Source organism: Schistocerca piceifrons, chromosome 3, assembly GCF_021461385.2.
Source record: "Schistocerca piceifrons isolate TAMUIC-IGC-003096 chromosome 3, iqSchPice1.1, whole genome shotgun sequence".
NCBI classification, from domain to species: Eukaryota; Metazoa; Arthropoda; class Insecta; order Orthoptera; family Acrididae; genus Schistocerca; species Schistocerca piceifrons.
This window is the reverse complement of record NC_060140.1, coordinates 263745415-263765480: the sequence shown is the minus strand read 5'-3', so window position 1 is coordinate 263765480 and position 20066 is coordinate 263745415. Positions and strand designations below refer to the sequence as shown.

The 20066-nt window shown below is 47.3% G+C and overlaps 29 non-coding genes across 29 annotated transcripts; 10 read left to right on the top strand and 19 right to left on the bottom strand.

The window, feature by feature from the left end:
• Window positions 1-363: 363 nt before the first annotated feature.
• On the bottom strand, window positions 364-435 carry Trnaw-cca. Its single transcript has one exon. It is a non-coding gene; the product is annotated as a tRNA-Trp (tRNA).
• A 118-nt stretch (window positions 436-553) lies between these two features.
• On the top strand, window positions 554-625 carry Trnaa-cgc. Its single transcript has one exon. It is a non-coding gene; the product is annotated as a tRNA-Ala (tRNA).
• A 276-nt stretch (window positions 626-901) lies between these two features.
• On the bottom strand, window positions 902-973 carry Trnac-gca. Its single transcript has one exon. It is a non-coding gene; the product is annotated as a tRNA-Cys (tRNA).
• Window positions 974-1292: 319 nt separating this feature from the next.
• Window positions 1293-1364, bottom strand: Trnaw-cca. Its single transcript has one exon. It is a non-coding gene; the product is annotated as a tRNA-Trp (tRNA).
• Window positions 1365-1482: 118 nt separating this feature from the next.
• On the top strand, window positions 1483-1554 carry Trnaa-cgc. The gene has a single exon. It is a non-coding gene; the product is annotated as a tRNA-Ala (tRNA).
• A 276-nt stretch (window positions 1555-1830) lies between these two features.
• Window positions 1831-1902, bottom strand: Trnac-gca. Its single transcript has one exon. It is a non-coding gene; the product is annotated as a tRNA-Cys (tRNA).
• Window positions 1903-2221: 319 nt separating this feature from the next.
• On the bottom strand, window positions 2222-2293 carry Trnaw-cca. Its single transcript has one exon. It is a non-coding gene; the product is annotated as a tRNA-Trp (tRNA).
• Window positions 2294-2411: 118 nt separating this feature from the next.
• Window positions 2412-2483, top strand: Trnaa-cgc. Its single transcript has one exon. It is a non-coding gene; the product is annotated as a tRNA-Ala (tRNA).
• Window positions 2484-2759: 276 nt separating this feature from the next.
• Trnac-gca lies at window positions 2760-2831 on the bottom strand. The gene has a single exon. It is a non-coding gene; the product is annotated as a tRNA-Cys (tRNA).
• A 319-nt stretch (window positions 2832-3150) lies between these two features.
• Trnaw-cca lies at window positions 3151-3222 on the bottom strand. The gene has a single exon. It is a non-coding gene; the product is annotated as a tRNA-Trp (tRNA).
• Window positions 3223-3340: 118 nt separating this feature from the next.
• On the top strand, window positions 3341-3412 carry Trnaa-cgc. The gene has a single exon. It is a non-coding gene; the product is annotated as a tRNA-Ala (tRNA).
• Window positions 3413-3688: 276 nt separating this feature from the next.
• Trnac-gca lies at window positions 3689-3760 on the bottom strand. The gene has a single exon. It is a non-coding gene; the product is annotated as a tRNA-Cys (tRNA).
• A 319-nt stretch (window positions 3761-4079) lies between these two features.
• Window positions 4080-4151, bottom strand: Trnaw-cca. The gene has a single exon. It is a non-coding gene; the product is annotated as a tRNA-Trp (tRNA).
• Window positions 4152-4269: 118 nt separating this feature from the next.
• Window positions 4270-4341, top strand: Trnaa-cgc. Its single transcript has one exon. It is a non-coding gene; the product is annotated as a tRNA-Ala (tRNA).
• Window positions 4342-4617: 276 nt separating this feature from the next.
• On the bottom strand, window positions 4618-4689 carry Trnac-gca. The gene has a single exon. It is a non-coding gene; the product is annotated as a tRNA-Cys (tRNA).
• Window positions 4690-5008: 319 nt separating this feature from the next.
• Window positions 5009-5080, bottom strand: Trnal-caa. The gene has a single exon. It is a non-coding gene; the product is annotated as a tRNA-Leu (tRNA).
• A 118-nt stretch (window positions 5081-5198) lies between these two features.
• Window positions 5199-5270, top strand: Trnaa-cgc. Its single transcript has one exon. It is a non-coding gene; the product is annotated as a tRNA-Ala (tRNA).
• Window positions 5271-10840: 5570 nt separating this feature from the next.
• Window positions 10841-10912, top strand: Trnaa-cgc. Its single transcript has one exon. It is a non-coding gene; the product is annotated as a tRNA-Ala (tRNA).
• Window positions 10913-11188: 276 nt separating this feature from the next.
• On the bottom strand, window positions 11189-11260 carry Trnac-gca. The gene has a single exon. It is a non-coding gene; the product is annotated as a tRNA-Cys (tRNA).
• A 319-nt stretch (window positions 11261-11579) lies between these two features.
• Window positions 11580-11651, bottom strand: Trnar-ccu. The gene has a single exon. It is a non-coding gene; the product is annotated as a tRNA-Arg (tRNA).
• Window positions 11652-11769: 118 nt separating this feature from the next.
• On the top strand, window positions 11770-11841 carry Trnaa-cgc. Its single transcript has one exon. It is a non-coding gene; the product is annotated as a tRNA-Ala (tRNA).
• Window positions 11842-12117: 276 nt separating this feature from the next.
• Window positions 12118-12189, bottom strand: Trnac-gca. Its single transcript has one exon. It is a non-coding gene; the product is annotated as a tRNA-Cys (tRNA).
• Window positions 12190-12508: 319 nt separating this feature from the next.
• On the bottom strand, window positions 12509-12580 carry Trnaw-cca. The gene has a single exon. It is a non-coding gene; the product is annotated as a tRNA-Trp (tRNA).
• Window positions 12581-12698: 118 nt separating this feature from the next.
• Window positions 12699-12770, top strand: Trnaa-cgc. The gene has a single exon. It is a non-coding gene; the product is annotated as a tRNA-Ala (tRNA).
• Window positions 12771-13046: 276 nt separating this feature from the next.
• Trnac-gca lies at window positions 13047-13118 on the bottom strand. The gene has a single exon. It is a non-coding gene; the product is annotated as a tRNA-Cys (tRNA).
• A 319-nt stretch (window positions 13119-13437) lies between these two features.
• Window positions 13438-13509, bottom strand: Trnaw-cca. Its single transcript has one exon. It is a non-coding gene; the product is annotated as a tRNA-Trp (tRNA).
• Window positions 13510-13627: 118 nt separating this feature from the next.
• Window positions 13628-13699, top strand: Trnaa-cgc. The gene has a single exon. It is a non-coding gene; the product is annotated as a tRNA-Ala (tRNA).
• A 276-nt stretch (window positions 13700-13975) lies between these two features.
• Trnac-gca lies at window positions 13976-14047 on the bottom strand. The gene has a single exon. It is a non-coding gene; the product is annotated as a tRNA-Cys (tRNA).
• A 319-nt stretch (window positions 14048-14366) lies between these two features.
• On the bottom strand, window positions 14367-14438 carry Trnaw-cca. Its single transcript has one exon. It is a non-coding gene; the product is annotated as a tRNA-Trp (tRNA).
• Window positions 14439-20066: the final 5628 nt, after the last annotated feature.

Genomic DNA, 20066 nt, shown 5'->3' with positions numbered 1-20066 from the left:
CTGCACGGCGTCTAAAGCGGAAACTAAGACTGAGCTATACCCCCTTTCACGATCTTTGCGTTCCCATAACTTAAGGAAAAATATTATACTCTGCCTGGCTAAAGACGTCTAATCGAGCAAAATATTGCGTAATCATTATCTCTCAGTTATATATTAGCGTTAAACGATATAAATATCAAAAATACTAGACACTTCGCGCCTGGAGAAAGTGCGAGTCGGCGCCTTCACCTTAATGTCAGAACGCGAAAATTGCACTAGTAGCTTTTTTTCAAGCAAGTTCTGTTCGTCCGTTCTCCGTAATCGTTTGGTATCTGATTAAACTGACATACTCGCCTATGGCTTTCGTAAACGAAAATTTCATTGTGACCCCGACGTGATTTGAACACGCAACCTTCTGATCTGGAGTCAGACGCGCTACCGTTGCGCCACGGAGTCGACGCTGCTTAGGTCTTGTCATGAATATGTTCCTCGAACACTTACTGTACCGTTCAAACCTAAGAAATAATGACAGTAGGATCCACGAGACACTCGTCCCGGATGTACTTGCTCTGGCGGGGGTGTAACTCAGTGGTAGAGTGTCTGCTTCGCATGCAGAAAGTCCTGCGTTCAAATCCCAGCTCCTCCAATTTTTGTTTCTCCGTGCAGCAGTACATGAAAACTTTTGCCTATCACCATATTCTACAAAATTCAGTGTACAAGATTCTTCCCCCAAGCAAGTGGATTTCGTACAGTTCGACCTCATGGCGGGAGGACGATGACCTGCAAGACCCTGGGCTGCGATCCCCCCCCATTGAAATGTTGCTCCAAAGCCTTCGGTATGGCGTGCAGGGTGCATCTCAAACATGTATTTGCAACTCACCGCGACAATCGTCATTTGCTTTTTCGAGATACTGAAAAATGAAGGGGGCACCCGGGATTGAACTGGGGACCTCTCGATCTGCAGTCGAATGCTCTACGACTGAGCTATACCCCCTTTCACGATCTTTGCGTTCCCATAACTTAAGGAAAAATATTATACTCTGCCTGGCTAAAGTCGTCTAATCGAGCAAAATATTGCGTAATCATTATCTCTCAGTTATATATTAGCGTTAAACGATATAAATATCAAAAATACTAGACACTTCGCGCCTGGAGAAAGTGCGAGTCGGCGCCTTCACCTTAATGTCAGAACGCGAAAATTGCACTAGTAGCTTTTTTTCAAGCAAGTTCTGTTCGTCCGTTCTCCGTAATCGTTTGGTATCTGATTAAACTGACATACTCGCCTATGGCTTTCGTAAACGAAAATTTCATTGTGACCCCGACGTGATTTGAACACGCAACCTTCTGATCTGGAGTCAGACGCGCTACCGTTGCGCCACGGAGTCGACGCTGCTTAGGTCTTGTCATGAATAGGCTCCTCGAACACTTACTGTACCGTTCAAACCTAAGAAATAATGACAGTAGGATCCACGAGACACTCGTCCCGGATGTACTTGCTCTGGCGGGGGTGTAACTCAGTGGTAGAGTGTCTGCTTCGCATGCAGAAAGTCCTGGGTTCAAATCCCAGCTCCTCCAATTTTTGTTTCTCCGTGCAGCAGTACATGAAAACTTTTGCCTATCACCATATTCTACAAAATTCAGTGTACAAGATTCTTCCCCCAAGCAAGTGGATTTCGTACAGTTCGACCTCATGGCGGGAGGACGATGACCTGCAAGACCCTGGGCTGCGATCCCCCCCCATTGAAATGTTGCTCCAAAGCCTTCGGTATGGCGTGCAGGGTGCATCTCAAACATGTATTTGCAACTCACCGCGACAATCGTCATTTGTTTTTTCGAGATACTGAAAAATGAAGGGGGCACCCGGGATTGAACCGGGGACCTCTCGATCTGCAGTCGAATGCTCTACGACTGAGCTATACCCCCTTTCACGATCTTTGCGTTCCCATAACTTAAGGAAAAATATTATACTCTGCCTGGCTAAAGACGTCTAATCGAGCAAAATATTGCGTAATCATTATCTCTCAGTTATATATTAGCGTTAAACGATATAAATATCAAAAATACTAGACACTTCGCGCCTGGAGAAAGTGCGAGTCGGCGCCTTCACCTTAATGTCAGAACGCGAAAATTGCACTAGTAGCTTTTTTTCAAGCAAGTTCTGTTCGTCCGTTCTCCGTAATCGTTTGGTATCTGATTAAACTGACATACTCGCCTATGGCTTTCGTAAACGAAAATTTCATTGTGACCCCGACGTGATTTGAACACGCAACCTTCTGATCTGGAGTCAGACGCGCTACCGTTGCGCCACGGAGTCGACGCTGCTTAGGTCTTGTCATGAATAGGTTCCTCGAACACTCACTGTACCGTTCAAACCTAAGAAATAATGACAGTAGGATCCACGAGACACTCGTCCCGGATGTACTTGCTCTGGCGGGGGTGTAACTCAGTGGTAGAGTGTCTGCTTCGCATGCAGAAAGTCCTGCGTTCAAATCCCAGCTCCTCCAATTTTTGTTTCTCCGTGCAGCAGTACATGAAAACTTTTGCCTATCACCATATTCTACAAAATTCAGTGTACAAGATTCTTCCCCCAAGCAAGTGGATTTCGTACAGTTCGACCTCATGGCGGGAGGACGATGACCTGCAAGACCCTGGGCTGCGATCCCCCCCCATTGAAATGTTGCTCCAAAGCCTTCGGTATGGCGTGCAGGGTGCATCTCAAACATGTATTTGCAACTCACCGCGACAATCGTCATTTGCTTTTTCGAGATACTGAAAAATGAAGGGGGCACCCGGGATTGAACTGGGGACCTCTCGATCTGCAGTCGAATGCTCTACGACTGAGCTATACCCCCTTTCACGATCTTTGCGTTCCCATAACTTAAGGAAAAATATTATACTCTGCCTGGCTAAAGTCGTCTAATCGAGCAAAATATTGCGTAATCATTATCTCTCAGTTATATATTAGCGTTAAACGATATAAATATCAAAAATACTAGACACTTCGCGCCTGGAGAAAGTGCGAGTCGGCGCCTTCACCTTAATGTCAGAACGCGAAAATTGCACTAGTAGCTTTTTTTCAAGCAAGTTCTGTTCGTCCGTTCTCCGTAATCGTTTGGTATCTGATTAAACTGACATACTCGCCTATGGCTTTCGTAAACGAAAATTTCATTGTGACCCCGACGTGATTTGAACACGCAACCTTCTGATCTGGAGTCAGACGCGCTACCGTTGCGCCACGGAGTCGACGCTGCTTAGGTCTTGTCATGAATAGGTTCCTCGAACACTTACTGTACCGTTCAAACCTAAGAAATAATGACAGTAGGATCCACGAGACACTCGTCCCGGATGTACTTGCTCTGGCGGGGGAGTAACTCAGTGGTAGAGTGTCTGCTTCGCATGCAGAAAGTCCTGGGTTCAAATCCCAGCTCCTCCAATTTTTGTTTCTCCGTGCAGCAGTACATGAAAACTTTTGCCTATCACCATATTCTACAAAATTCAGTGTACAAGATTCTTCCCCCAAGCAAGTGGATTTCGTACAGTTCGACCTCATGGCGGGAGGACGATGACCTGCAAGACCCTGGGCTGCGATCCCCCCCCATTGAAATGTTGCTCCAAATCCTTCGGTATGGCGTGCAGGGTGCATCTCAAACATGTATTTGCAACTCACCGCGACAAACGTCATTTGTTTTTTCGAGATACTGAAAAATGAAGGGGGCACCCGGGATTGAACCGGGGACCTCTCGATCTGCAGTCGAATGCTCTACGACTGAGCTATACCCCCTTTCACGATCTTTGCGTTCCCATAACTTAAGGAAAAATATTATACTCTGCCTGGCTAAAGACGTCTAATCGAGCAAAATATTGCGTAATCATTATCTCTCAGTTATATATTAGCGTTAAACGATATAAATATCAAAAATACTAGACACTTCGCGCCTGGAGAAAGTGCGAGTCGGCGCCTTCACCTTAATGTCAGAACGCGAAAATTGCACTAGTAGCTTTTTTTCAAGCAAGTTCTGTTCGTCCGTTCTCCGTAATCGTTTGGTATCTGATTAAACTGACATACTCGCCTATGGCTTTCGTAAACGAAAATTTCATTGTGACCCCGACGTGATTTGAACACGCAACCTTCTGATCTGGAGTCAGACGCGCTACCGTTGCGCCACGGAGTCGACGCTGCTTAGGTCTTGTCATGAATAGGTTCCTCGAACACTCACTGTACCGTTCAAACCTAAGAAATAATGACAGTAGGATCCACGAGACACTCGTCCCGGATGTACTTGCTCTGGCGGGGGTGTAACTCAGTGGTAGAGTGTCTGCTTCGCATGCAGAAAGTCCTGCGTTCAAATCCCAGCTCCTCCAATTTTTGTTTCTCCGTGCAGCAGTACATGAAAACTTTTGCCTATCACCATATTCTACAAAATTCAGTGTACAAGATTCTTCCCCCAAGCAAGTGGATTTCGTACAGTTCGACCTCATGGCGGGAGGACGATGACCTGCAAGACCCTGGGCTGCGATCCCCCCCCATTGAAATGTTGCTCCAAAGCCTTCGGTATGGCGTGCAGGGTGCATCTCAAACATGTATTTGCAACTCACCGCGACAATCGTCATTTGTTTTTTCGAGATACTGAAAAATGAAGGGGGCACCCGGGATTGAACCGGGGACCTCTCGATCTGCAGTCGAATGCTCTACGACTGAGCTATACCCCCTTTCACGATCTTTGCGTTCCCATAACTTAAGGAAAAATATTACACTCTGACTGGCTAAAGACGTCTAATCGAGCAAAATATTGCGTAATCATTATCTCTCAGTTATATATTAGCGTTAAACGATATAAATATCAAAAATACTAGACACTTCGCGCCTGGAGAAAGTGCGAGTCGGCGCCTTCACCTTAATGTCAGAACGCGAAAATTGCACTAGTAGCTTTTTTTCAAGCAAGTTCTGTTCGTCCGTTCTCCGTAATCGTTTGGTATCTGATTAAACTGACATACTCGCCTATGGCTTTCGTAAACGAAAATTTCATTGTGACCCCGACGTGATTTGAACACGCAACCTTCTGATCTTGAGTCAGACGCGCTACCGTTGCGCCACGGAGTCGACGCTGCTTAGGTCTTGTCATGAATAGGTTCCTCGAACACTTACTGTACCGTTCAAACCTAAGAAATAATGACAGTAGGATCCACGAGACACTCGTCTCGGATGTACTTGCTCTGGCGGGGGTGTAACTCAGTGGTAGAGTGTCTGCTTCGCATGCAGAAAGTCCTGGGTTCAAATCCCAGCTCCTCCAATTTTTGTTTCTCCGTGCAGCAGTACATGAAAACTTTTGCCTATCACCATATTCTACAAAATTCAGTGTACAAGATTCTTCCCCCAAGCAAGTGGATTTCGTACAGTTCGACCTCATGGCGGGAGGACGATGACCTGCAAGACCCTAGGCTGCGATCCCCCCCCCCATTGAAATGTTGCTCCAAAGCCTTCGGTATGGCGTGCAGGGTGCATCTCAAACATGTATTTGCAACTCACCGCGACAATCGTCATTTGTTTTTTCGAGATACTGAAAAATGAAGGGGGCACCCGGGATTGAACCGGGGACCTCTCGATCTGCAGTCGAATGCTCTACGACTTTTTTTTTTTTTTTTTTTTTTTTTTTACAGTACTGAAATTAAAATCCTAAAACATGACTATATAATGTAGACTGCTTACTGAAATAAAGGTTAAAACACGAAAACTTCAGTCCTGGTTTAGAGAAGAAACATACATAAAGGCGGCAAATTCAGAAACAGTATAAAAGAAAATGGCTCACACAGGTGACCTTAGCCAACACCCTCTCTTTCAAATGTCAGGCTAAGCATATTGGCAAAATCATCTCGGAGGCCTGGCAATCGCAAGCGCTGCCAGTAAGCAGTAAGCATGTACTGCCGAAACGCTAGGTGTCCATCCTCTTCATGACAACTGTTGACAAAATGTACGAAATGGCCAATCAACCACATGACGGTATGGAGCTTCGTCCGCGGAAAAAAGGAAGAATCGGGCCGGACGATGATGTCAATAGTATAAGCGGCTTCAGCAGACCTAGTGACAAAAGCGAGTTGTTTCCTGAGCCAACGCCAATTAGCAAGGTGCCCACAGCAGGTGAATCGATGTTCAAGGGTATCCAGGAGACCACACCGAGTACAGGTGTCCGTGTCAGAAAGACCAATACGGTGCAGTCGTACATTGGTGGGAACCAAATTATTTATTACCCTATACCACGTGGACGCCACGGCCATAGAGTGGATCGGCAGACTAACGTTCTTCCAGACGTTCCTCCAGGACACGGATGGAGACGCCAGTTCTATTGGATTGGGACTGGCCAGCCCCTCCCAGCGGGCAATCAAGCTCTTGGTCGTTGGCACCGGTCGCCGCAAGAAGACGTCACCGAGGTAACTCACCGCAATGTAAAATTCCCGAATGTGTTTCAACTTAAAATTTAGGCGTCCGACATCGACAGGTGGAGCAAGGCTCGCCGGACGCACAACAGTAAAAAGCCTGGATGTAATTGAAGTCACTTCTTGCGTAACAATTAGAGTCGTTCGGCGGACGTACAAAGCAGACGCCTTGCGAGTAATGTCAGAGAGGCCCAAGCCTCCGGAGAGACGCGGTTTCGTCATTACCTCGTAACGTAACTTGAATAGATGGCCCTTCCATATAAACCTGCTAGACAATTGGCGCAACCTTTTCGCCACCATCATGGGAAGTGGGAACAGCTGAGCAACATAATAAGCTTTACATAGGACGTAGGTGTCTAAAATTCTGACTTTTTGCAAAATGGTAGCAGAGCGCTGCTCATGGACCATCAGAGCCCCCTGTATCTTCTCGGTGACAGATTTCCAATTGAGAGCCGCCATTTTTAGAGGACACCGATCAATGATAATCCCCAAGGACGTATGGCGATCGACAAAAGTGGCCCAAGGGACGTCAGCATCGCGAAATCCTCGAATATCAAGGAACTTACATTTACCCTGATTGAGACGCGCTCCAGAGACACGACAGTATGCATCAACTGCCCCTTTCAACAACGGGATATCATCTCGTTGACGGAGGAGAACAACGACATCATCCGCATATGCCTTAACCGAGAGCTTCCCACCAGAGAGGGACATACCCTGAAGCTTGAGAGCAATAGTCCGAAGCAGCGGTTCCAGGGACAATACGAATAAAGACATAGAGAGCGGACTACCCTGAGGCACTCCGCGGCGGATAGCAATGGGCGGCGTCAGCTGCCCATTGACTGACACCCGAGCTGTTATTCCCCTGTACAAATTGCCAAGAACACCACGTGATGAAGCGTTAAAACCTATTGTACCTAAAACACGATCTAAAAACACATGACTGACGTGATCAAAAGCCTTATAAAAATCAAGGAAGGCAAAGGCACAATGTACGTTTGTAACCGCCGCAACCGAGACAACATCCCGATATTTGGCTACTGGTGTCAGAATAGATCTATCATGAAAACAACATTGATGTGCACCAATCACACCCCGAAGCAGAGAAGACAGCCGGCTATTGAGCGCTCTAGCAGCTGTCTTATAGTCAAAATTCAGCAATGTGAGCGGACGAAGATTGGCAGCAGATAAACGACCAGAGGACTTCGGAATTAAAACAATTTTCCCTACTTTAAAATCGGCAGGCACATCCATCCCTCTGACAATCTCATTTAAAATCTGCGTAAAAATGCCACCCAAAAGAGGCCAAAAACGGAGATAAAATTCTTTAGGCAGGCCGTCTGGACCCGGCGATTTACTGGACGGAGAGCGAGCAATAAAATCGAAAACATCATCTACCTGGAACTCCCGGAGAAATTCGCCGTTCGCGTCAGGCGCGATCGTCGCAGTTAGATCCCCAAAGACATCATCCGAAAGAGACTCACCAGAATCATCGGCAGAATAGAGACTAGTGTAATAGTGATGAAGAGCACGAACCATTTCCTCCTGTGCACTAAACTGTCGCCCATCATCCACCGTAAGAGAAGAGATGAAGGAGCGACGACGACGAGTCTGATGCCGTAGCAGGTGGTACAAGGATGTCAGTTCACCTTCAACAAGAGAGTGAGGTTTCGACTTAACTCGCAGACCATCCATCTGTCGTCGTTTAAGGCTCAAGAGCTTGGCTTTAATACGACGAACATCATGGATCCGCAGTGGAGAGGTACCCGCCGCGTCATATAGTTCACGCAGGACAGAGTAGTAATATTCATACGTGTTCTTAAAATCACGCGTCCTAGCAGCACAGTAGAAAATCAAAGTCTGACGAATCTTGGGCTTGGCAAACGCAGTCCACCAAACCAGCAAGGAGGGGTATCGCGGGACAGAGCGAAGACATCGCTCCCACACGCCACTTATAACATCATCCATAGCACTGTCGGCAAGGTGGGAAACATTTAACATCCACTGGGAACGATAAAGTTTTGCAGGTTGGCGACTAAGATTTACAGTTGCAGTAAAAGCACAATGGTCAGAAAAACTAGTAGGAATAACATCGACAGAAAGAATTTTATCACATAAAAAATCAGATAAATAGAATCTGTCGAGTCTACTGCATGAGGACGCGGTAAAAAACGTATATTTCACCAGAGTTGGATATTTGTGTTCCCAAACATCACGCAGATGCATCGTACGAACTAAGTCATGTAAATCACGGCAATAATTAAAATTGGGGGACTGGTCTGCAGGGCGTAAAACACAATTAAAATCGCCTCCGAGCAGGAGACTCCGAGGACTCTGGCGCAAAAGATAAATAAGCTCTTCTTTATAAAAGCGCGATCGAGCCACAGTGTGACCCGAACCAGAGGGGGCATACAAAACAACGAGGCGGAGATCAAAAAGACGACAACCAATCCCACGGCCAGAGTCAAGGAATTCAATGTCAGTAATAGGAATGCCCTCTCGAAAGAAAAGAGCAGTTCCTGTTGAATATTCCGGCGCGACATTAAAAACAGTTTGAAATCCAGGTAGAGAGAGATCAGAAAACAACACTTCCTGCAAAAACACTACGTCCGCACAGGCGTCGTAAATAAACTGCCGCAAAGAGGCAATGCGAACGTCGGACTCAATACGGTTAACATTTAAGGTAAGAAAGGTGTATGCTTCAACCATACAGAGAAAAGCGAGAAAACAAATCACCTACACCGACGCACCAGCGTCACAGTCCATAGCAGGGGTGACGGAGGCATCCGAGGGAGGGGGACTGCTACCCCGTTCCGCGGATCCCTTACGTTTCGGTTTTTTACGAACAGCATTAACGTTCGGCTGAACGCGTAACTTGCGTCGGCTGACGGGCAAGGAAACTTCAGCCGCCGGTGACGTAGGAGGGTCAAGTTCTGTATCCGACACCACCCGCGCCGGTCCACATGCGGGATCCGGGGTCGCGGGGGAAACATCCGACAAAACGGAATGGTCAACACCTGCACTAGCTTCCGGCAAACATGGACTGCACGGAGGCGAAACGTGAGCAGGAAGGTCCGAGGCCGCAGAGTTGGAAGGAAGCGGAGCAGCTCCGCTGGCAGAGGTATGGGGCAGCGAAGCAGGAAGTTGTCGCGGCTCCACTTGTTGTGACATCGAAGTCGGTTCGGAAGACGGCGCCAACAGGCCCGACCGACGACCCGACTCGAGAGAAGCCGCGTCGGAGGCCGGAGGGGCGCCAGCAGCCGCCATCGGAACCGCTACCTCAGGAGGGCAGGGAGCAGCTACAGTACACAGTGGCTCGGAGGATGCCGGTCGCTCGGACTGGGGCATCTCAGGGAGATCCTCATCCGTACTATTTCCATCGTGTGGGCGACGCCTCTTATTATTCAAAAGTGGCACACCCACCTGAGGGACAGACGGAACAACATCAGATTTAGCACGCAAAGGAGGAAATTCTGTATCAGGGGTGCGCAAAACCTGTGGCGGGGCGCTACTACCACTGGACTGTGCTACACCAAGAGCAGAACCACCTGCAACGAGGTCAGCGACCGTTAACTTGCGACGCTGTTCGAGAGAATTTTTTAAAACAAAAACTCTCCGCGGACAGTCGGTACGCACGTGACCACTTTCATTGCACAAAAAACAGGTGCCAACCTGACCACTATATGTTACATGGACACGATATCCACCGATCTGCAGGTGAGATGGAATATTCTGCTTAACGTGCATTTCGACTGAACGAATACCACTGTAACATTGCAGGCGATGTTGGCTTGACCAGCGTTCAAGGCGAATGCTCTTTACATCACCATACTTCTGTAGACCCTCCTTAAGATAGACATTATCCACCTCCGGTGGAAGGTTGTAAACACGAACATTGGTATACGTGATGGAAGCATTGGAAAGCAGCACGGTACTTACAGAATCATCCCGATGCCGAAAGAGAACTTGATGACCATATTTAGAAAGAATTTTATCAACCTGAAGTGGGTCCATAAACTTAACAAAGAAAACATACAGTTCGGTATCAAAATAAGCAGTGTGCACCTGATCCGAATGAACACCAAAGGTATCTACCAACCAATCATGAATCTCAAGAGAACTAGGTTGCACATGGCGGGTTGACTTGTCAAAAGCAAAACTAACTGTAGCCTGACGAGGAATAACCTGGGACGACATTTTCAAAATATGCGGTCGAAACCGCTACACAAAAAACACTGAAATAAGGACAGAAAGTAACACAAGGTACGAAACAACGACGGAGAAATACTCTCAGAAGTTGCAACACAACACGTAACAAAAACGATAGTCCACTATACGTAACGCTACGGCGGAGCGGAAGACTAGGCACGTCCACACGGCACGGCGTCTAAAGCGGAACGACACTCGTCCCGGATGTACTTGCTCTGGCGGGGGTGTAACTCAGTGGTAGAGTGTCTGCTTCGCATGCAGAAATTCCTGGGTTCAAATCCCAGCTCCTCCAATGTTTGTTTCTCCGTGCAGCAGTACATGAAAACTTTTGCCTATCACCATATTCTACAAAATTCAGTGTACAAGATTCTTCCCCCAAGCAAGTGGATTTCGTACAGTTCGACCTCATGGCGGGAGGACGATGACCTGCAAGACCCTGGGCTGCGATCCCCCCCCATTGAAATGTTGCTCCAAAGCCTTCGGTATGGCGTGCAGGGTGCATCTCAAACATGTATTTGCAACTCACCGCGACAATCGTCATTTGTTTTTTCGAGATACTGAAAAATGAAGGGGGCACCCGGGATTGAACCGGGGACCTCTCGATCTGCAGTCGAATGCTCTACGACTGAGCTATACCCCCTTTCACGATCTTTGCGTTCCCATAACTTAAGGAAAAATATTATACTCTGCCTGGCTAAAGACGTCTAATCGAGCAAAATATTGCGTAATCATTATCTCTCAGTTATATATTAGCGTTAAACGATATAAATATCAAAAATACTAGACACTTCGCGCCTGGAGAAAGTGCGAGTCGGCGCCTTCACCTTAATGTCAGAACGCGAAAATTGCACTAGTAGCTTTTTTTCAAGCAAGTTCTGTTCGTCCGTTCTCCGTAATCGTTTGGTATCTGATTAAACTGACATACTCGCCTATGGCTTTCGTAAACGAAAATTTCATTGTGACCCCGACGTGACTTGAACACGCAACCTTCTGTTCAGGAGTCAGACGCGCTACCGTTGCGCCACGGAGTCGACGCTGCTTAGGTCTTGTCATGAATAGGTTCCTCGAACACTTACTGTACCGTTCAAACCTAAGAAATAATGACAGTAGGATCCACGAGACACTCGTCCCGGATGTACTTGCTCTGGCGGGGGTGTAACTCAGTGGTAGAGTGTCTGCTTCGCATGCAGAAAGTCCTGGGTTCAAATCCCAGCTCCTCCAATTTTTGTTTCTCCGTGCAGCAGTACATGAAAACTTTTGCCTATCACCATATTCTACAAAATTCAGTGTACAAGATTCTTCCCCCAAGCAAGTGGATTTCGTACAGTTCGACCTCATGGCGGGAGGACGATGACCTGCAAGACCCTGGGCTGCGATCCCCCCCCATTGAAATGTTGCTCCAAAGCCTTCGGTATGGCGTGCAGGGTGCATCTCAAACATGTATTTGCAACTCACCGCGACAATCGTCATTTGTTTTTTCGAGATACTGAAAAATGAAGGGGGCACCCGGGATTGAACCGGGGACCTCTCGATCTGCAGTCGAATGCTCTACGACTGAGCTATACCCCCTTTCACGATCTTTGCGTTCCCATAACTTAAGGAAAAATATTATACTCTGCCTGGCTAAAGACGTCTAATCGAGCAAAATATTGCGTAATCATTATCTCTCAGTTATATATTAGCGTTAAACGATATAAATATCAAAAATACTAGACACTTCGCGCCTGGAGAAAGTGCGAGTCGGCGCCTTCACCTTAATGTCAGAACGCGAAAATTGCACTAGTAGCTTTTTTTCAAGCAAGTTCTGTTCGTCCGTTCTCCGTAATCGTTTGGTATCTGATTAAACTGACATACTCGCCTATGGCTTTCGTAAACGAAAATTTCATTGTGACCCCGACGTGACTTGAACACGCAACCTTCTGATCTGGAGTCAGACGCGCTACCGTTGCGCCACGGAGTCGACGCTGCTTAGGTCTTGTCATGAATAGGTTCCTCGAACACTTACTGTACCGTTCAAACCTAAGAAATAATGACAGTAGGATCCACGAGACACTCGTCCCGGATGTACTTGCTCTGGCGGGGGTGTAACTCAGTGGTAGAGTGTCTGCTTCGCATGCAGAAAGTCCTGGGTTCAAATCCCAGCTCCTCCAATTTTTGTTTCTCCGTGCAGCAGTACATGAAAACTTTTGCCTATCACCATATTCTACAAAATTCAGTGTACAAGATTCTTCCCCCAAGCAAGTGGATTTCGTACAGTTCGACCTCATGGCGGGAGGACGATGACCTGCAAGACCCTGGGCTGCGATCCCCCCCCATTGAAATGTTGCTCCAAAGCCTTCGGTATGGCGTGCAGGGTGCATCTCAAACATGTATTTGCAACTCACCGCGACAATCGTCATTTGTTTTTTCGAGATACTGAAAAATGAAGGGGGCACCCGGGATTGAACCGGGGACCTCTCGATCTGCAGTCGAATGCTCTACGACTGAGCTATACCCCCTTTCACGATCTTTGCGTTCCCATAACTTAAGGAAAAATATTATACTCTGCCTGGCTAAAGACGTCTAATCGAGCAAAATATTGCGTAATCATTATCTCTCAGTTATATATTAGCGTTAAACGATATAAATATCAAAAATACTAGACACTTCGCGCCTGGAGAAAGTGCGAGTCGGCGCCTTCACCTTAATGTCAGAACGCGAAAATTGCACTAGTAGCTTTTTTTCAAGCAAGTTCTGTTCGTCCGTTCTCCGTAATCGTTTGGTATCTGATTAAACTGACATACTCGCCTATGGCTTTCGTAAACGAAAATTTCATTGTGACCCCGACGTGATTTGAACACGCAACCTTCTGATCTGGAGTCAGACGCGCTACCGTTGCGCCACGGAGTCGACGCTGCTTAGGTCTTGTCATGAATAGGTTCCTCGAACACTTACTGTACCGTTCAAACCTAAGAAATAATGACAGTAGGATCCACGAGACACTCGTCTCGGATGTACTTGCTCTGGCGGGGGTGTAACTCAGTGGTAGAGTGTCTGCTTCGCATGCAGAAAGTCCTGGGTTCAAATCCCAGCTCCTCCAATTTTTGTTTCTCCGTGCAGCAGTACATGAAAACTTTTGCCTATCACCATATTCTACAAAATTCAGTGTACAAGATTCTTCCCCCAAGCAAGTGGATTTCGTACAGTTCGACCTCATGGCGGGAGGACGATGACCTGCAAGACCCTGGGCTGCGATCCCCCCCCATTGAAATGTTGCTCCAAAGCCTTCGGTATGGCGTGCAGGGTGCATCTCAAACATGTATTTGCAACTCACCGCGACAATCGTCATTTGTTTTTTCGAGATACTGAAAAATGAAGGGGGCACCCGGGATTGAACCGGGGACCTCTCGATCTGCAGTCGAATGCTCTACGACTGAGCTATACCCCCTTTCACGATCTTTGCGTTCCCATAACTTAAGGAAAAATATTATACTCTGCCTGGCTAAAGACGTCTAATCGAGCAAAATATTGCGTAATCATTATCTCTCAGTTATATATTAGCGTTAAACGATATAAATATCAAAAATACTAGACACTTCGCGCCTGGAGAAAGTGCGAGTCGGCGCCTTCACCTTAATGTCAGAACGCGAAAATTGCACTAGTAGCTTTTTTTCAAGCAAGTTCTGTTCGTCCGTTCTCCGTAATCGTTTGGTATCTGATTAAACTGACATACTCGCCTATGGCTTTCGTAAACGAAAATTTCATTGTGACCCCGACGTGATTTGAACACGCAACCTTCTGATCTGGAGTCAGACGCGCTACCGTTGCGCCACGGAGTCGACGCTGCTTAGGTCTTGTCATGAATAGGTTCCTCGAACACTTACTGTACCGTTCAAACCTAAGAAATAATGACAGTAGGATCCACGAGACACTCGTCCCGGATGTACTTGCTCTGGCGGGGGTGTAACTCAGTGGCAGTTCCGCTTTAGACGCCGTGCAGTGTGGACGTGCCTAGTCTTCCGCTCCGCCGTAGCGTTACGTATAGTGGACTATCGGTTTTGTTACGTGTTGTGTTGCAACTTCTGAGAGTATTTCTCCGTCGTTGTTTCGTACCTTGTGTTACTTTCTGTCCTTATTTCAGTGTTTTTTGTGTAGCGGTTTCGACCGCATATTTTGAAAATGTCGTCCCAGGTTATTCCTCGTCAGGCTACAGTTAGTTTTGCTTTTGACAAGTCAACCCGCCATGTGCAACCTAGTTCTCTTGAGATTCATGATTGGTTGGTAGATACCTTTGGTGTTCATTCGGATCAGGTGCACACTGCTTATTTTGATACCGAACTGTATGTTTTCTTTGTTAAGTTTATGGACCCACTTCAGGTTGATAAAATTCTTTCTAAATATGGTCATCAAGTTCTCTTTCGGCATCGGGATGATTCTGTAAGTACCGTGCTGCTTTCCAATGCTTCCATCACGTATACCAATGTTCATGTTTACAACCTTCCACCGGAGGTGGATAATGTCTATCTTAAGGAGGGTCTACAGAAGTATGGTGATGTAAAGAGCATTCGCCTTGAACGCTGGTCAAGCCAACATCGCCTGCAATGTTACAGTGGTATTCGTTCAGTCGAAATGCACGTTAAGCAGAATATTCCATCTCACCTGCAGATCGGTGGATATCGTGTCCATGTAACATATAGTGGTCAGGTTGGCACCTGTTTTTTGTGCAATGAAAGTGGTCACGTGCGTACCGACTGTCCGCGGAGAGTTTTTGTTTTAAAAAATTCTCTCGAACAGCGTCGCAAGTTAACGGTCGCTGACCTCGTTGCAGGTGGTTCTGCTCTTGGTGTAGCACAGTCCAGTGGTAGTAGCGCCCCGCCACAGGTTTTGCGCACCCCTGATACAGAATTTCCTCCTTTGCGTGCTAAATCTGATGTTGTTCCGTCTGTCCCTCAGGTGGGTGTGCCACTTTTGAATAATAAGAGGCGTCGCCCACACGATGGAAATAGTACGGATGAGGATCTCCCTGAGATGCCCCAGTCCGAGCGACCGGCATCCTCCGAGCCACTGTGTACTGTAGCTGCTCCCTGCCCTCCTGAGGTAGCGGTTCAGGTGGCGGCTGCTGGCGCCCCTCCGGCCTCCGACGAAGCTTCTCTCGAGTCGGGTCGTCGGTCGGGCCTGTTGGCGCCGTCTTCCGAACCGACTTCGATGTCACAACAAGTGGAGCCGCGACAACTTCCTGCTTCGCTGCCCCATATCTCTGCCAGCGGAGCTGCTCCGCTTCTTTCCAACTCTGCGGCCTCGGACCTTCCTGCTCACGTTTCGCCTCCGTGCAGTCCATGTTTGCCGGAAGCTAGTGCAGGTGTTGACCATTCCGTTTTGTCGGATGTTTCCCCCGCGACCCCGGATCCCGCATGTGGACCGGCGCGGGTGGTGTCGGATACAGAACTTGACCCTCCTACGTCACCGGCGGCTGAAGTTTCCTTGCCCGTCAGCCGACGCAAGTTACGCGTTCAGCCGAACGTTAATGCTGTTCGTAAAAAACCGAAACGTAAGGGATCCGCGGAACGGGGTAGCAGTCCCCCTCCCTCGGATGCCTCCGTCACCCCTGCTATGGACTGTGACGCTGGTGCGTCGGTGTAGGTGATTTGTTTTCTCGCTTTTCTCTGTATGGTTCAAGCATACACCTTTCTTACCTTAAATGTTAACCGTATTGAGTCCGACGTTCGCATTGCCTCTTTGCGGCAGTTTATTTACGACGCCTGTGCGGACGTAGTGTTTTTGCAGGAAGTGTTGTTTTCTGATCTCTCTCTACCTGGATTTCAAACTGTTTTTAATGTCGCGCCGGAATATTCAACAGGAACTGCTCTTTTCTTTCGAGAGGGCATTCCTATTACTGACATTGAATTCCTTGACTCTGGCCGTGGGATTGGTTGTCGTCTTTTTGACCTCCGCCTCGTTGTTTTGTATGCCCCCTCTGGTTCAGGTCACACTGTGGCTCGATCGCGCTTTTATAAAGAAGAGCTTATTTATCTTTTGCGCCAGAGTCCTCGGAGTCTCCTGCTCGGAGGCGATTTTAATTGTGTTTTACGCCCTGCAGACCAGTCCCCCAATTTTAATTATTGCCGTGATTTACATGACTTAGTTCGTACGATGCATCTGCGTGATGTTTGGGAACACAAATATCCAACCCTGGTGAAATATACGTTTTTTACCGCGTCCTCATGCAGTAGACTCGACAGATTCTATTTATCTGATTTTTTATGTGATAAAATTCTTTCTGTCGATGTTATTCCTACTAGTTTTTCTGACCATTGTGCTTTTACTGCAACTGTAAATCTTAGTCGCCAACCTGCAAAACTTTATCGTTCCCAGTGGATGTTAAATGTTTTCCACCTTGCCGACAGTGCTATGGATGATGTTATAAGTGGCGTGTGGGAGCGATGTCTTCGCTCTGTCCCGCGATACCCCTCCTTGCTGGTTTGGTGGACTGCGTTTGCCAAGCCCAAGATTCGTCAGACTTTGATTTTCTACTGTGCTGCTAGGACGCGTGATTTTAAGAACACGTATGAATATTACTACTCTGTCCTGCGTGAACTATATGACGCGGCGGGTACCTCTCCACTGCGGATCCATGATGTTCGTCGTATTAAAGCCAAGCTCTTGAGCCTTAAACGACGACAGATGGATGGTCTGCGAGTTAAATCGAAACCTCACTCTCTTGTTGAAGGTGAACTGACATCCTTGTACCACCTGCTACGGCATCAGACTCGTCGTCGTCGCTCCTTCATCTCTTCTCTTACGGTGGATGATGGGCGACAGCTTAGTGCACAGGAGGAAATGGTTCGTGCTCTTCATCAGTATTACACTAGTCTCTATTCTGCCGATGATTCTGGTGAGTCTCTTTCGGATGATGTCTTTGGGGATCTAACTGCGACGATCGCGCCTGACGCGAACGGCGAATTTCTCCGGGAGTTCCAGGTAGATGATGTTTTTGATTTTATTGCTCGCTCTCCGTCCAGTAAATCGCCGGGTCCAGACGGCCTGCCTAAAGAATTTTATCTCCGTTTTTGGCCTCTTTTGGGTGGCATTTTTACGCAGATTTTAAATGAGATTGTCAGAGGGATGGATGTGCCTGCCGATTTTAAAGTAGGGAAAATAAATAATTCCGAAGTCCTCTGGTCGTTTATCTGCTGCCACTCTTCGTCCGCTCACATTGCTGAATTTTGACTATAAGACAGCTGCTAGAGCGCTCAATAGCCGGCTATCTTCTCTGCTTCGGGGTGTGATTGGTGCACATCAATGTTGTTTTCATGATAGATCTATTCTGACACCAGTAGCCGAATATCGGGATGTTGTCTCGGTTGCGGCAGTTACAAACGTACATTGTGCCTTTGCCTTCCTTGATTTTTATAAGGCTTTTGATCACGTCAGTCATGTGTTTTTAGATCGTGTTTTAGGTACAATAGGTTTTAACGCTTCATCACGTGGTGTTCTTGGCGATTTGTACAGGGGAATAACAGCTCGGGTGTCAGTCAATGGGCAGCTGACGCCGCCCATTGCTATCCGCCGCGGAGTGCCTCAGGGTAGTCCGCTCTCTATGTCTTTATTCGTTTTGTCCCTGGAACCGCTGCTTCGGACTATTGCTATCAAGCTTCAGGGTATGTCCCTCTCTGGTGGGAAGCTCTCGGTAAAGGCATATGCGGATGATGTCGTTGTTCTCCTCCGTCAACGAGATGATATCCCGTTGTTGAAAGGGGCAGTTGATGCATACTGTCGTGTCTCTGGAGCGCGTCTCAATCAGGGTAAATGTAAGTTCCTTGATATTCGAGGATTTCGCGATGCTGACGTCCCTTGGGCCACTTTTGTCGATCGCCATACGTCCCTGGGGATTATCATTGATCGGTGTCCTCTAAAAATGGCGGCTCTCAATTGGAAATCTGTCACCGAGAAGATACAGGGGGCTCTGATGGTCCATGAGCAGCGCTCTGCTACCATTTTGCAAAAAGTCAGAATTTTAGACACCTACGTCCTATGTAAAGCTTATTATGTTGCTCAGCTGTTCCCACTTCCCATGATGGTGGCGAAAAGGTTGCGCCAATTGTCTAGCAGGTTTATATGGAAGGGCCATCTATTCAAGTTACGTTACGAGGTAATGACGAAACCGCGTCTCTCCGGAGGCTTGGGCCTCTCTGACATTACTCGCAAGGCGTCTGCTTTGTACGTCCGCCGAACGACTCTAATTGTTACGCAAGAAGTGACTTCAATTACATCCAGGCTTTTTACTGTTGTGCGTCCGGCGAGCCTTGCTCCACCTGTCGATGTCGGACGCCTAAATTTTAAGTTGAAACACATTCGGGAATTTTACATTGCGGTGAGTTACCTCGGTGACGTCTTCTTGCGGCGACCGGTGCCAACGACCAAGAGCTTGATTGCCCGCTGGGAGGGGCTGGCCAGTCCCAATCCAATAGAACTGGCGTCTCCATCCGTGTCCTGGAGGAACGTCTGGAAGAACGTTAGTCTGCCGATCCACTCTATGGCCGTGGCGTCCACGTGGTATAGGGTAATAAATAATTTGGTTCCCACCAATGTACGACTGCACCGTATTGGTCTTTCTGACAAGGACACCTGTACTCGGTGTGGTCTCCTGGATACCCTTGAACATCGATTCACCTGCTGTGGGCACCTTGCTAATTGGCGTTGGCTCAGGAAACAACTTGCTTTTGTCACTAGGTCTGCTGAAGCCGCTTATACTATTGACATCATCGTCCGGCCCGATTCTTCCTTTTTTCCGCGGACGAAGCTCCATACCGTCATGTGGTTGATTGGCCATTTCGTACATTTTGTCAACAGTTGTCATGAAGAGGATGGACACCTAGCGTTTCGGCAGTACATGCTTAATGCTTACTGGCAGCGCTTGCGATTGCCAGGCCTCCGAGATGATTTTGCCAATATGCTTAGCCTGACATTTGAAAGAGAGGGTGTTGGCTAAGGTCACCTGTGTGAGCCATTTTCTTTTATACTGTTTCTGAATTTGCCGCCTTTATGTATGTTTCTTCTCTACACCAGGACTGAAGTTTTCGTGTTTTAACCTTTATTTCAGTAAGCAGTCTACATTATATAGTCATGTTTTAGGATTTTAATTTCAGTACTGTACTTCTTTTGAAGTGGCTGTGTGGTGGATATTCTTTAATATTTTTTTTTTTCAATAGATATATTCGTTCGAGTGGTAGAGTGTCTGCTTCAAAAAAAAAAAAAAAAAAAAAAAAAAAAATGTGGTAGAGTGTCTGCTTCGCATGCAGAAAGTCCTGGGTTCAAATCCCAGCTCCTCCAATTTTTGTTTCTCCGTGCAGCAGTACATGAAAACTTTTGCCTATCACCATATTCTACAAAATTCAGTGTACAAGATTCTTCCCCCAAGCAAGTGGATTTCGTACAGTTCGACCTCATGGCGGGAGGACGATGACCTG